Raw genomic sequence first — 13202 nt, 5'->3', positions numbered from 1 at the left:
ATTTGTCAATTTGAACAATTATTGGCACCCTTGTCACATTCCTCCCCCCAGATTTTTGCTTGTTGGTATTAACTATAATTTGTTCCGTGAATTCTCATCATAGCCCATTATTTAAAGAAAAATGACCTTTGTCATCCTCTTTTTACTCTTGAAGTTTGTTTAAATCAGAATTTTTGAAAAAGGCGTACTAGGACCAAGGCCGTATCCAGGATTTTTTTGAGGGGGGATGGGGGTTACAGCATTGATCAGGACTTATATTTTTAGATAGACCAGTTTACAAAGCGAAAGTTCGCTCTAAATTTCACTCTAAAACTGAATAGATAGGAAGAAGAATCGATACACTTACAGAACTTCTTAATAAATCCATGTCAGGGGAAAATTCTTCGTTTCAAATAGCCATTGATATTATTTTGGATATCAGAAATGACTTTATTGCTCAATTTCTTATTTTAGAATTTCGTAATATCCCTTGTGGGTAGCGTTTCTGTTTTCCTTCCTTGATGTATTCGGCGATGTGGACTCGGTAAACTTTTCTGTTGGAACTTAATTTTCTCTAGTGTCCAAGCGAAAACTTATTAATGGTTGGATTGCAGCATAGGTGATTTCATTTCCATTTTCATTGACGATCTGATCGCATGTGAGAATCTGACTTTTATTGGCAATCCTATTATAAGATAAGATATTTTTTAAAGTTCTATTCATAAAGAGGGGACTGTAGTATACTACATTAGTTCCTGTAAAGATTCCTCGACTTGTACAGCATATTATTTGTTATAATAAACGCGTTAACTCTCTAAACAGTGGAGTTCCCGCTGATATATTTTTTAATTGTCGTTAAGACACGTGTTAAGATTATTTTCTAGGCAGAGGGATGGACTTCATATAAAACTGAATGGCAAAAAAATAACTAAAACGAATAAAACTTATTAAAGAACCATTAACTTAAATGTTGACTGTGAACGCACTAGTCACATATATTTATTACATATTAAACATACCGAACGCACTCAAATAAAGATTAAAGTTTTGGCTAAATGTCAAAATTATTTTTTGTACATAGATCTTACAAAGTTTCTATAACATAACTGGGAAAAGCAAAAGCTTTTAAAAATCTGACACTAAAACAACCGAGTAATCTAGAATAAGAAAACTTACAAATTAAACAAATGAAATATAGAAAAAAGTGGGTATACTATTCAGTGTCAAAATTTAGGACGATATCTCAGGTTGGCAATGGAGCACAGAAGTAGATTTTTGTGATTTTGTGTTTTTCTTAATCTATTTTCTGTTATGTCTAGGTAATGTCAATTCTTTAAAAGTGAATCTTCTTTCTTTGTTCTGTATTGCCATAGCCATAGGGTTTTTAGCGCAATAAAACTTCTTTACTTATTTTTTTTTAAATAAGACGGTTGAAAAAATAAAAGAGCTTTTAATAATGAGAAAGGACCGTTTTCAGCTTCACGTGTGAAAGCCTTTAGGAACAGAAAAAAATAAACTAATTTGTGCAGAATAAATAAAATGCACAAAATAAAAAATACAGATGATTTTTTTTATCTGTTTCTTCCATTTATTTACATGTCTTGTATAATTTAGATTAGTTTTCTGTTCGTTAATAAAGATTTCCGGACGCGAAGAAATATGCAGACCTTTCTATTTTTTCAGCATATTTATCATCTTCGTTTAAAATTATGTAGGCGCATATGAATAGCTAGAGCTCTGTGTCTAAGCAGGTGTTGGACTAGAAAGCCGTAGATAACTTCGAAGACCACACTGCCTTTCCATGACGAAAGTAAAACAGTTCAAAATAGGGATGATACCTTTTTATTGACAGTGAAATATAAAATTATTTAACTGGATATTTCGAACACATTCACTGTCAATTGTCAATAAAAAGGTATCATCCCTATTTTGAACTGTTTTACTTTCGACTAGAAAGCCAAAAGATAGATAGGATGCCTTGTGAATGCCACTTAAATTCAGCACAGTTTCAAAATGCTCAATTGCCGTTCCTCAAGTACTGGAAACCAATATAGATAGAAAGATAAGTTTATTTCAAAAGCCCAAGAGCCATATAGACACTAAAATATAAATAAATAACAAACAAGCAAGGAAATCAAACATTAGTACAAATTACAAGCACGCTCAGAAACAGAATACAACGTGAAAATATCTAATCTAACGACGAAATAAATTAATCATATAAACTTTTTCTTCTTACTAAGGATTTATCTATTATACACTCCCACTCGAAATATTGTCGTTGGGCTAGGCCTACTATTTTGCAGAATACTAGGAAGCATCAAATTAATCCCATGAAAATATTTTTCCAGCAAACCAAATAGCACCGGGCATTCCCAGAGAAAATGATCCAAGTCTTCATCCTCATCTTTACAAAGGGGAAAAACATACCGCCTATCAGGACCGACTATCTTTTTTTTTGTCGGTCATTTTTTGCCTGTTCAGGATTGGAAGAAAATTCGCCCTAAGCTGAGTCCGACTACGTAGCATCTTAGCCGATAAATTTAATTTAAAATCAACTTGCTCTCCAAAACTAGGTTTTGTCTGATTATAATGTTGTAGAGTTGTAGAATCTAAACCAGCCCTTGCCAATGCTGAATTTCCTGACTCTAATATAAAACGTACCTGGCTTTCTAAATCAGTAGGTATATCACTGAAACAGAGACCACTACTCCATAAGTAAGTCATTCCTACTTTTTCTAGTAATGATATAATTTGGGATGGCCACGAGGTTTTTAAATCACTTTGCAACTTCTGATCATATGCCGCTCTTACTAGTCTATCTCATCTATTCTTAATTAACTTCAACCAGAATCTAAGCATTAAAATAGACTTACGTAGCTTTAAAGAAAACAGGCCCATATCCCCATTCAGAATTTGTGAATGAGTTGTCTAATGCAGACAAAACCCTTATAATATTACTAGCTGTTGGTGTGGCACTTCGCGCCACACCAACACCTAGTTGGTGGGGGCGCTTCGCACCCCCTCAAGCCCCCCACGCGCGTAAGTCGTTACGCGCCATATTAGTTACGTGCCATTGTGACCTGTGAATAGATATATATATATATATATATATATATATATATATATATATATATATATATATGTATATATATATATATATGTGTGTGTGTTTTTAACTACGTAAAACTTGCGAATTTACAACATTCTTCGCTGTCCCATTGTCTGTGCATATAAATAGATTGTCAGGTTTACTGACTCTTGAACATGCAACATATAATTGTCCATGGGAAAAACAATCCGTATTCAGATCTATACCTCATTATTCTAATGATTGCACTTGAGCTTTGTTGATGGTGATTGCTAATCGAATATTCCCTGTGTCCCCGTCGTCATTTATATATCCCCCTGTGCCCCCCGGCGTCCCCGTTGTAGTTCTGTCCCTGTGTCCCGGTCTTCATTTATATTCCCTGTGTCCCGGTCGTCATTTGTGTCCCGGTGTCCCAGTTTGTAATTTCTCTTTGATTGTCCCGGTCGTCATTTATATTCCCTGTGCCCCGGTCGTCATTTGTGTCCCGGTGTCCCGGTCTGTAATTTCTCTTCGAACAATCCCCGTGTCCCGGTCGTCATTTATATATCCCCCCTGTGCCCCCGGCGTCCCCGTTGTAGTTGGGTCCCTGTGTCCCGGTCGTCATTTATATTCCCTGTATCCCGGTCGTGATTTGTGTCCCGGTGTCCCAGTCTGTAATTTCTCTTTGAGTGTCCCGGTCGTCATTTATATTCCCTGTGTCCCGGTGTCCCTGTCGTCATTTGTGTCCCGGTGTCCCGGTCTGTAATTTCATCAGTTGACAAACATGACGTCAGTCGACAAACAACTTCATGACGACATACAGCTCAATCCTTATAATGACCTCAGTCGACACACAAACATGACGTCACTCGACAGACAGACAGACAACTTATTTTTATATATATAGATATAATACTACTAGCTGTTGTGTAACACACCTAGTTGGTGGGGCGCTTCGCGCCCCCCAAGCCCCCCGCGTGCTTGAGTCGTTACGCGCCATATTAGTTACGCGCCATTGTAGTTGTGTCCCTGTGTCCCACCTGTGAATATAGATAGATATATACATGCAACATATAATTGTCCATGGGAAAAACAATCCGTATTCAGATCTATACCTCATTATTCTAATGATTGCCCTTGATCTTTGTTGATGGTGATTGCTAATCAAACATTCCCTGTATCCCCATCGTCATTTATATATCCCCATGTGCCCCCCGGCATCCCCGTTGTAGTTGTGTCCCTGTGTCCCAGTCGTCATTTATAGTCGACAAACATGACGTCAGTCGACACACAAACATGACGCATATAATTTTTTTTTGGCTAAATGGCTTCCTCAATAATGAATTACCAGTAATTAGTAATAGATATACGTAACTTATGAATTAACATACGCAATTAAATTCTATATTTGTATATTTTTATTAAGTATATGAGGGGGTTCTACCCTTCGTCAATACCTCGCTCTTTACACTAAAGCTTCAATTTGGTCCCAATTCTTTAAGAATGACGCCTGAATCATAAAGGCCGTAGAATAAATAGTTGAAATTGCTAAAAATACTTTAGCGTAAAGAGTGAAGTATTGTGGAGGAGACAAACACCCTAATATACGTAATAATTTCTGTTCGTTTTGGGTTCTAATGCTGCTTCTTACTTCCTCCTGAATTTTTTTTTTTTTTTAGTTAGTTTCTCATTGTTTTTTTTTTTATAATGATAGAAAATCCTGTGGCCCCTTCATCGAAATTTTCTTCCCTCATGATAAATTCCTCCATGGAAAGGTCCTCCCACGTAACCCCCTCCCCCTGATTCCCCTTGAACATGAAGAAGTCTCCCTGAAAACGTATGTACATGTCCCAATAACCATTATGATATATAAACAATGGTCAAAGTTTGTAACTTGCAACCCCTCCCCCGGGGACTGGGGAATTAAGTCGTCCTGAAAGACATAATTATTAGTTTTTTTCGACTATACTGAACAAAATGGCTTTCGAAAAATGTTGATTCAGTGACTTTGGGAAGAAAAATGAGTGTGGGAGGGGGCCTAGGTAAGTCGTCCTGAAAGACATAATTATTAGGTTTTTTCGACAATGCTTAACAAAATGGCTATCTAAAAATGTTGATTCACTGACTTTGGGAAGAAGAATGAGCATGGGAGGGGGCCTAGGTGCCCTCCAATTTCTTTGGTCACTTAAAAAGGCCACTATAACTTTTAATTTCCGTTAGAATGAGCCCTCACGCGACATTCTAGGACCACTGGGTCGATACGATCACCTTTGGAAAAAAATACAAACAAAAAAAAAACAAATACACGCACCCATGATCTGTCTTCTGAGAGAAAATACAAAATTCCACATTTCTGTAGATAGGAGCTTGAAACTTCTTCAGTTGGGTTCTCTGATACGCTGAATCTGATCGTGAGAATTTCGTTAAGTTTCTTTGACTTTCAGCGGGTCTTTCCCCCTATTTTCTAAAATATGGCAAATTTTCTCAGGCTCGTAACTGGGTAAAACTAAACATAATGAGACTTATATATTTAGAATCAGCGTAAAAATGCGATTCTTTTGATATAACTATTGGTATGAAAATTCTATTTTTAGAGTTTCGGTTACTATTGAACCGGGTCGCTCCTTACTACAGTTCGTTACCGCGAAATATGTGATTCAGCCTTAATTTACTTGTCTGCCAATATTAATCAATGAGATTCAAAAGCTTCTGTAAATCTTACGATTTATTAGCCACCAAAACAATATCAACTGCAAATACTAAAAGTGACAGTTTTTGAGTCCCTAGGCTAACTTTTGGAGTGAATCTATTCTCTAGAAAGTTAACAGCTTCATTTATAAACACATTAAACAACTTAGGAGAAAGGGTGCTGCCCTGTTTTACTCCCAGCTTAATATCAAAAAGCTTCGAAAACCTGTTACCAACTTGTGCGATTCCACTCTCGTAAATATACATACTCACTATCACACTAACAAATAAATGGGGAAGGCCAATTTTTAGCATGGGATCTTTCAATAAGTCTCTGTCGAAACCCTTATGGAGGTCCAAAAATACCACATAAAGACAAGTTTTCCCTTTCCATATTTAGCTTTTAATGCCTTCAAAATAAACGCACTATCGGTCGTCCTATTATTTATAGGACGACAGATAGTCGTATTATACCACAGATAGTATATTATTATAGGATATGTCGTAATAATATCCTATTATTTTTATTTAACCAATTGGAAAGCCTGGCATCTAATATTTTCTCCAATACATTGCTTAAAGCAGGGAAAAGTGCTATTCAACTATAATCCTCATGAGCCTTCGGGTTTCCTCTCTTAAAAAGTGGTAGAAACAATTATGTCTTCCAAACGCTTGGCCATTGCACTGTAGTTAACACCTTATTACAAAGAAGAACAATTATCGGCATAAAAATGGAAAGGAAATTCTTAAATAACTTTATTGGTATAACATCAATATCAGCAGCAGAACTACCTTTTAAATTCTAAAATACAAACTTTATCTCTTGGTAATTCACATCAACCATTAAATCATAATCGTGTTCCATAAATAACCATCTCTGGGGTGTGCAGTACCTCCTTAAGATCTACACAATCACCTTCCTAGTTTTTTAGGTAATCAGGTCATGGATCAGCTTCCGGAACAACATGAGGATTAACTTTTCCCTTTCCACTATTATTTCTTATATAGCCTCAAAACTTCTTAAAATCATTTTTTCTAAAAACATCAGCAATGTCCAGTTTCTTCTTAATCTCTTACTTTTTTCCTTTTTATTAAACTGTTATATTCTCTTTGTATTTAGCCAATCCCAAACTTTGATCTTCCGTGCTTTCACATTCATTCAAACGATTCAGTAAATATCTCACTTCTCCTTTCATTAACTTGCAATCCAAATCAAAATACCTTTCATTCTTTCTTACTTTTTTTGTCAGGCCACACGATTCTGCACAACTGCCCATTATTTCATTTAACTGCATAATTACACCATGTGCATCTTTTTCATGGTCTTCTAACGATTTCAACTTATTTTTTACATGCGACTCCAAAAGCTTCCTTTTAAATGCCAAAATATCTTTATCTATTAAATTATTTCTAATTCGTTTTCTTAAACATACTTTTCTAATCTCCACATTATAGAAATTTCTTATTCGGGGACCGTGATCCTGAAACTGCCCAACCTTCACCTCAAGCTTAATAGCTCTATGATTATTTCCAACTAAATCTATTACTCACATATTAATTGATTCAGGTACAAATTGCGTATTAATTAGCGCATAATCTACAACACTTGGAGTTGGACCCGGCAGGCAAGTAAACTCGCCCCTACCCTTATCATTCCCAAACCTACCATTCACAATCATCAGACCATGTTCCCTACAAAACGCCAGGAGCTTTCTTCCCCATACTTTTCTTTTTTCATCCTTGTTGCTTCGTTGTATCTTATAACAAATTGGGACAAAATCACTAAATCTGGGATCAACACATCTGGGATCACAGCCTCCATGCCGGTATAAGCATTAAAATCTCCCATCAAAACGCACTCTAGATCTCTATAACTTTCTTGCATTAACGATAATTCTTCTTCTAAAATTTTCCAAGCATTTTCTCGGTTATACGAACTATTCCGTGTAGGCACATGCACTACACCCAAAATTAATTGCTTCCCACATTTAAGTCAAATATACAGCCAAAGCAAGTTTTCAGATCTACTATTAATTCTATCATAACCTACAATAGCAGATGCTTTGATCAAAACCTTCTTGATACAGTGCGTACGATCTGTTCTACCAAATACTCGGGGAGAGGTGATATCTATATATATAAAAATAAGTTGTTTGTTTGTATGTCTGTCTGTCTGTCCGCACATGACGTCTGAATTATTTCATCATATACCACTTCAAAAACGAATGTATTCAAGCCGAAGTAGCTGAGTTGGTAAAGCGTTATGTTCCAGGTACTAGGTCCGAGAGGTTCCAGGTTCGAACCTTGGCTTTAGCATTAATATAAAAGAAGAAAAAAAACTAAAAAAGGTAAAAACTACAAAAAAAATAAAAAGAAAATACTAAAAAAACTAAAAGAAAACTAAAAAAAGGTAAAAAACTAAAAAAAAACTAATAAAAAAACTAAAAAAAAAAACTAAAAACTAAAAAAGGAAAAAAACTAAAAAAAGGGAAAAAACTGAAAATAAAGGAGAAAACGAAAACTAAAAACCGGGACACAGGGAATATAAATGACGACCGGGACACTCAAGGATAAATTACAGACCGGGACACAGGGAATATAAATGACGACCGGGACGCTCAAAGAGAAATTACAGACTGGGACACTGGGACACAAATGATGACCGGGATACTGGGAATATAAATGACGACCGGGACACAGTGACACAACTACAACGGGGATGCCGGGGGCACAGGGGAATATATAAATGACGACGGGGACACAGGGAATGTTCGATTAGCAATCACCATCAACAAAGCTCAAGGGCAATCATTAGAATAATGAGGTATAGATCTGAATACGGATTGTTTTTCCCATGGGCAATTTTATGTTGCATGTTCAAGAGTCGGTAAACCTGACAATCCATTTATATGCACAGACAATGGGACATCGAAGAATGTTGTATATTCGCAAGTTTTACGCAGTTAAAAACATATATATATCTATCTATATTCACAGGTGGGACACAGGGACACAACTACAATGGCGCGTAACTAATATGGCGCGTAACGACTTACGCGCTCGCGGGGGCTTGGGGGGCGCGAAGCGCCCCGCCAACTAGGTGTTGGGGATGGCGCGAAACGCCACCCCAACAGCTAGTAAGAGAATAATAATTTAATGTTTTAATAAGCGAAATCACATCAAAGGAAAATAAATCGTCATATAAATAAGTCAACTTATCACGTAATTCTTGTATGTTCCATGACACTAGACTCAATATATGGCCCTCTATTTCCTACCTGTCTACGTTTTCTGTCAGCACGTTAACATCACTAGCCTTTGGTTGGAGTTGATCGTTACTAGTATTAGTCGGGGAAAAGGCAACATGATAATACTCGCGACTGCGGTTATTTATTTCCGTTAACATACCTCTGTGTCTATTGTCATAAAAATCACGTGAAAAACCACCACGATGTCTTTCGTTAAACTTCTTTCTTGGCGAATAGCTTTCTTTGGGTGCCACATTACGAGTACCTGGTCGATGCAGGTCATTAGGGCTGACAATAGCACTAGCAGGTCATTTAGCTGTCGATACTGCCTGATGAGTACTGGTCGATGGCACCAATGTCTCAGCGTCACTATCACTAGCATCACTATCTAGCCTCATCGGAATATTATTGGGATCATTTGGGAGCGTAGCACTAAGGGGTGGACCAGGATTTTGAACTGGCTTCAAATTACGCTTAATCTCGACAACGGAATTCCCATCGTACCTGAATAATCGGATAAACAGTTTGTCACCTCGTAACTTTGTATCACGGCGGTCATTTTGCGCAAGAACCAATACTTCCTTGTGTTTACGGGCCTCCCTTTGTACACCAGTGTAATCCGAAGCTACCGATAGACCTATCCTTAATACGGAACTGTTTCTTAAAATATAGTCTTTGATTTCAACCGAGTTTAGCTTTACTACTATCTGCCCTTATTTCAGTCTAAAAATGTCATGTATATCACCTCGATTTATTTCGAGAGACGGCATAGTACGGTTTAATAAATCCCGTTATTTCTTGCTTCAAAGTATAATCGCTGAGGTGTTGAGGAGTATAATTTATGATCATTAAATTCGTTCTTTTCTACTCTGCTTCGAGCTGGTTGGCTCGTTCCTAAGAGACTGCTAGGTTTGATTTCACATTTTCCAGCTCTTTTTTAATTTCTTCATTTGTCTTAGCATTGTTATATAACTGTGTAATAATGCTACTTAACTATACTTGTATGGCATCAATGCTATCCGAAAGTTCAGGAATCGTATTAACTTTCTGCGAAAGCGCCGGTAATAAATCCAGTTTAAAATTAATTTCTTGCGAAACCTGGTCACTTTGCATTTTCTCGGCCTCTCGTGTTTAGTCTGCCATTTACATCCTTAGAAACTTATCAATGTACAAAATGTAGACCTTTATCGCTCCTTAATTTGATCCGGTGATAAAAGACGATCTGAAGGCCGTCTCTGAGAAAAATAAACAATGTCTATTGTTACCGAGCAAAGTAATTAAGCTAATTACTGAAACCTAAATGGAAACATAAATTGTGTTTATTTTTATCTTTCATTTATTTACTTTTTTCTACGTTGGAGTGAAAATAGCAAAATAAAACTTTTACCAAAATGGCTTTCTATGTGTATCTATTCATATTTTATTCAAACTAGCTTATATTCAGCATATAATATATCTATTTTGTTATCAGTAAATATACTTGAATGAAAAAAAAGCTGTTTTTAAAAACTCAGGTTGGATCCAAATACAATTAAATCATTAATTGAAATCCAAATATTAATAAACTAGAACTAACGACTTTTTTAAGGTTTTTTTTTGTTGTTTTTATTTAGGCGCTCATGATTTTTAATTCCTGTTAAATTGCCAAATTTCCCTCTTATCTGCCGAATACTCCTTGGGCCACGCCATTATTTCATTTAATTGATTCCACGAGCCATAACCTTTTCATATCTGTTTCTATTCTATAACTTATTAATTATGGTTTATACTATGTACTAGACTTATTTCAGTAATGAGACCCAATATTGTTCCCAATTAGGCAGAAGAGGATTAACATGGGAGGTTTTTGGTTACACATGAACATGCAACGAACTATAACAAGGAACTATTTTCAGACCGATAAATAAATTAAGAAGAATTAGTGAAAGAAATAAAAATGACTCTCGTTATTTTTTAGCGGAGTAGGAAAAAATAGTATAGGAATGAGCATATTTATTTGAATTCAGAATTTGTGGAATTTAGAATATCATAGAGGTCAGTTACAACTTACGTGTTTGAGAAAAACTGTAAACTAAAGACGAACACTTTTTGAAATTTAATATCACTCTTAATTGGTGTTTTTGACCATAACTGCATATATTTAAATATTTTTCATTTTTTACTGCTACTTCTTACCTAAAAGTCCTAAAAAGGACTATCGAAAAAAGGACAGGGAAGCTAATAGGTCTCAATATTGTAAGTCTAATGAATTTCTGTGTGTTATATGTGATTTTGGTCTATGAGTATTCCATATAACTATTAAATAAATTAAATGTTAAATTTAAAAATTATAATTTGAATATTGATATTAAATGCATTATTATTAACATTGAAAGCCCTAACGCTGGAATTAAAACTATTAATAAGAAACAGCATAAAAGATATTTGTATTAATTAGAATGTCTTATCAAAAAACTTAAATAAAGCCACGAATAATTCTTTATAAAAGCGACGTATTTCCTGATCGGTAATCCCTATGAAATCCATTCTTTGGATGACCAAAGAAGGTCATCCCTATGACCTTCTTTGGGATTTTTTTACCTTTTTTTGAGAGAAATAAAACTGACTCTTGTTTTTTTTAGTGGTCATAGGGATAAAAGGTCCAAATGACCAAAAAAGGTCATCCCTATGACCAAAAAAGGTCATAGGGATAGCCAGGTGCGTTTCACGCGTCTGATTTTTACCTTGAATCGATTAGTGAAGTCCCTTTGTCTATTTCTATTGTTAACTAAGTTCGAAAGAGAACTTTGACTTCTTATTTCCTTTTTTTCTTTTACCTTTAATTTAAAATAAAGGAAAAGAACGTCGCTATTGTTTTGGCCTCATTATGAATTTTACCTTGACCTTGAAAAACGAACATCAAAAAAGCTATTTTACTCTTCTGCAGTTTGGTTATTGGTCCTTTTAACTATGCTGAATAAAATGGCAATCTTAAAACTTTTATTACATGCCCTTGGGGGAATAAGGAGCGGTGGACACGGAGGCTTTTTGACCTTCAATCAATTTTAAGTCTTAAAAAGGGCACTAAAACTTTTAATTTGCAATCGAATGAGTCTCGTCTGAAGCCTCCACAATTCCTTTTCTACAAAGTCCCTTAGTGGGGGGGGGGGGGGGGGGGAACTGTATAGAGCCCGTTTTGCTCTTTACTTAGGCAGTGCTATTTCGCTCCATATGATAAAACCACGAGCAGTGTACTGTTACTGTCATAAAATGCAGATAAATTGAACGCCTAGCTTATCTCATGGATTCTCTATAATAATTGAATACCTGTATATTGAAAGATATTTCATCGCAGGCTTGTGCTTGGGAATGGGATCTTTGAACATGACCACCCAAATATAATTCTTTTCGGTGCTGTTTTTCAACGGAATTCGATGGAATTTCTAATTTCGTTGTTTAAAATGCAGATAAATTCAACACCTAGCTTGTTCCGTAGATTCTGAATTTTTTTTTGTCTCAACTCAACTTTTTCTTTATTCAACTCAAAAAATACACAAACAATATTATGCCCCAACAGAGAGCAGAGCTCGTAAGGCTGGGACGTGCAAAAACATAAGAAAAAACATCAACATCTCATCGTAATAATGATTTCAAAATATAATACGGTAAAAGACAAACAAAATAGAAAAAAAACTCATAAAAGATAAGTAAACATATAAATATCGGGCAGGAGGGGCGTGGGAGGCCGTCCCAGACACAGGGACACAAAAACAAACACACAAATAAGAAGATCAAATAATTTAATTTTCCATCATCAATGGTAAATAGTCAAAATTTTAGCAAACAATCTTTAATATTTGCTTTTTTAAATTTAGCTGAGATTTTTGGGATGGATCAAACAGAATTTTATCATTCAGCTTATAATTGTTAGCAATGAAGGGTATTTGGTATCTAATCGAAAACCTTGACCTTTCAGAACTTACAAAAGGAATTCGATACATCCTAGACCTCCGACAATCCGAACGAGGAAGTAAAATTAACAGAGATTTGTCATAGAAATAATTTTTAGAATTTTGGATTTGAAAATGCCATATGGAAGTATTTAATTTTCGTATATCATTTAAATCCAACAAATTTAAGAAGAGGAATAATGTTTTAGTTTCCGAAACATTTTCAAGTTTTGAAGGTCGATGTAAGAAATTTCCAAGTATTCTTATTGCCCTATTTTGTAGTACCTG

This window comes from Artemia franciscana, chromosome 10, assembly GCF_032884065.1.
Source record: "Artemia franciscana chromosome 10, ASM3288406v1, whole genome shotgun sequence".
Lineage (NCBI taxonomy): Eukaryota > Metazoa > Arthropoda > Branchiopoda > Anostraca > Artemiidae > Artemia > Artemia franciscana.
This window is presented reverse-complemented; position numbering follows the sequence as displayed.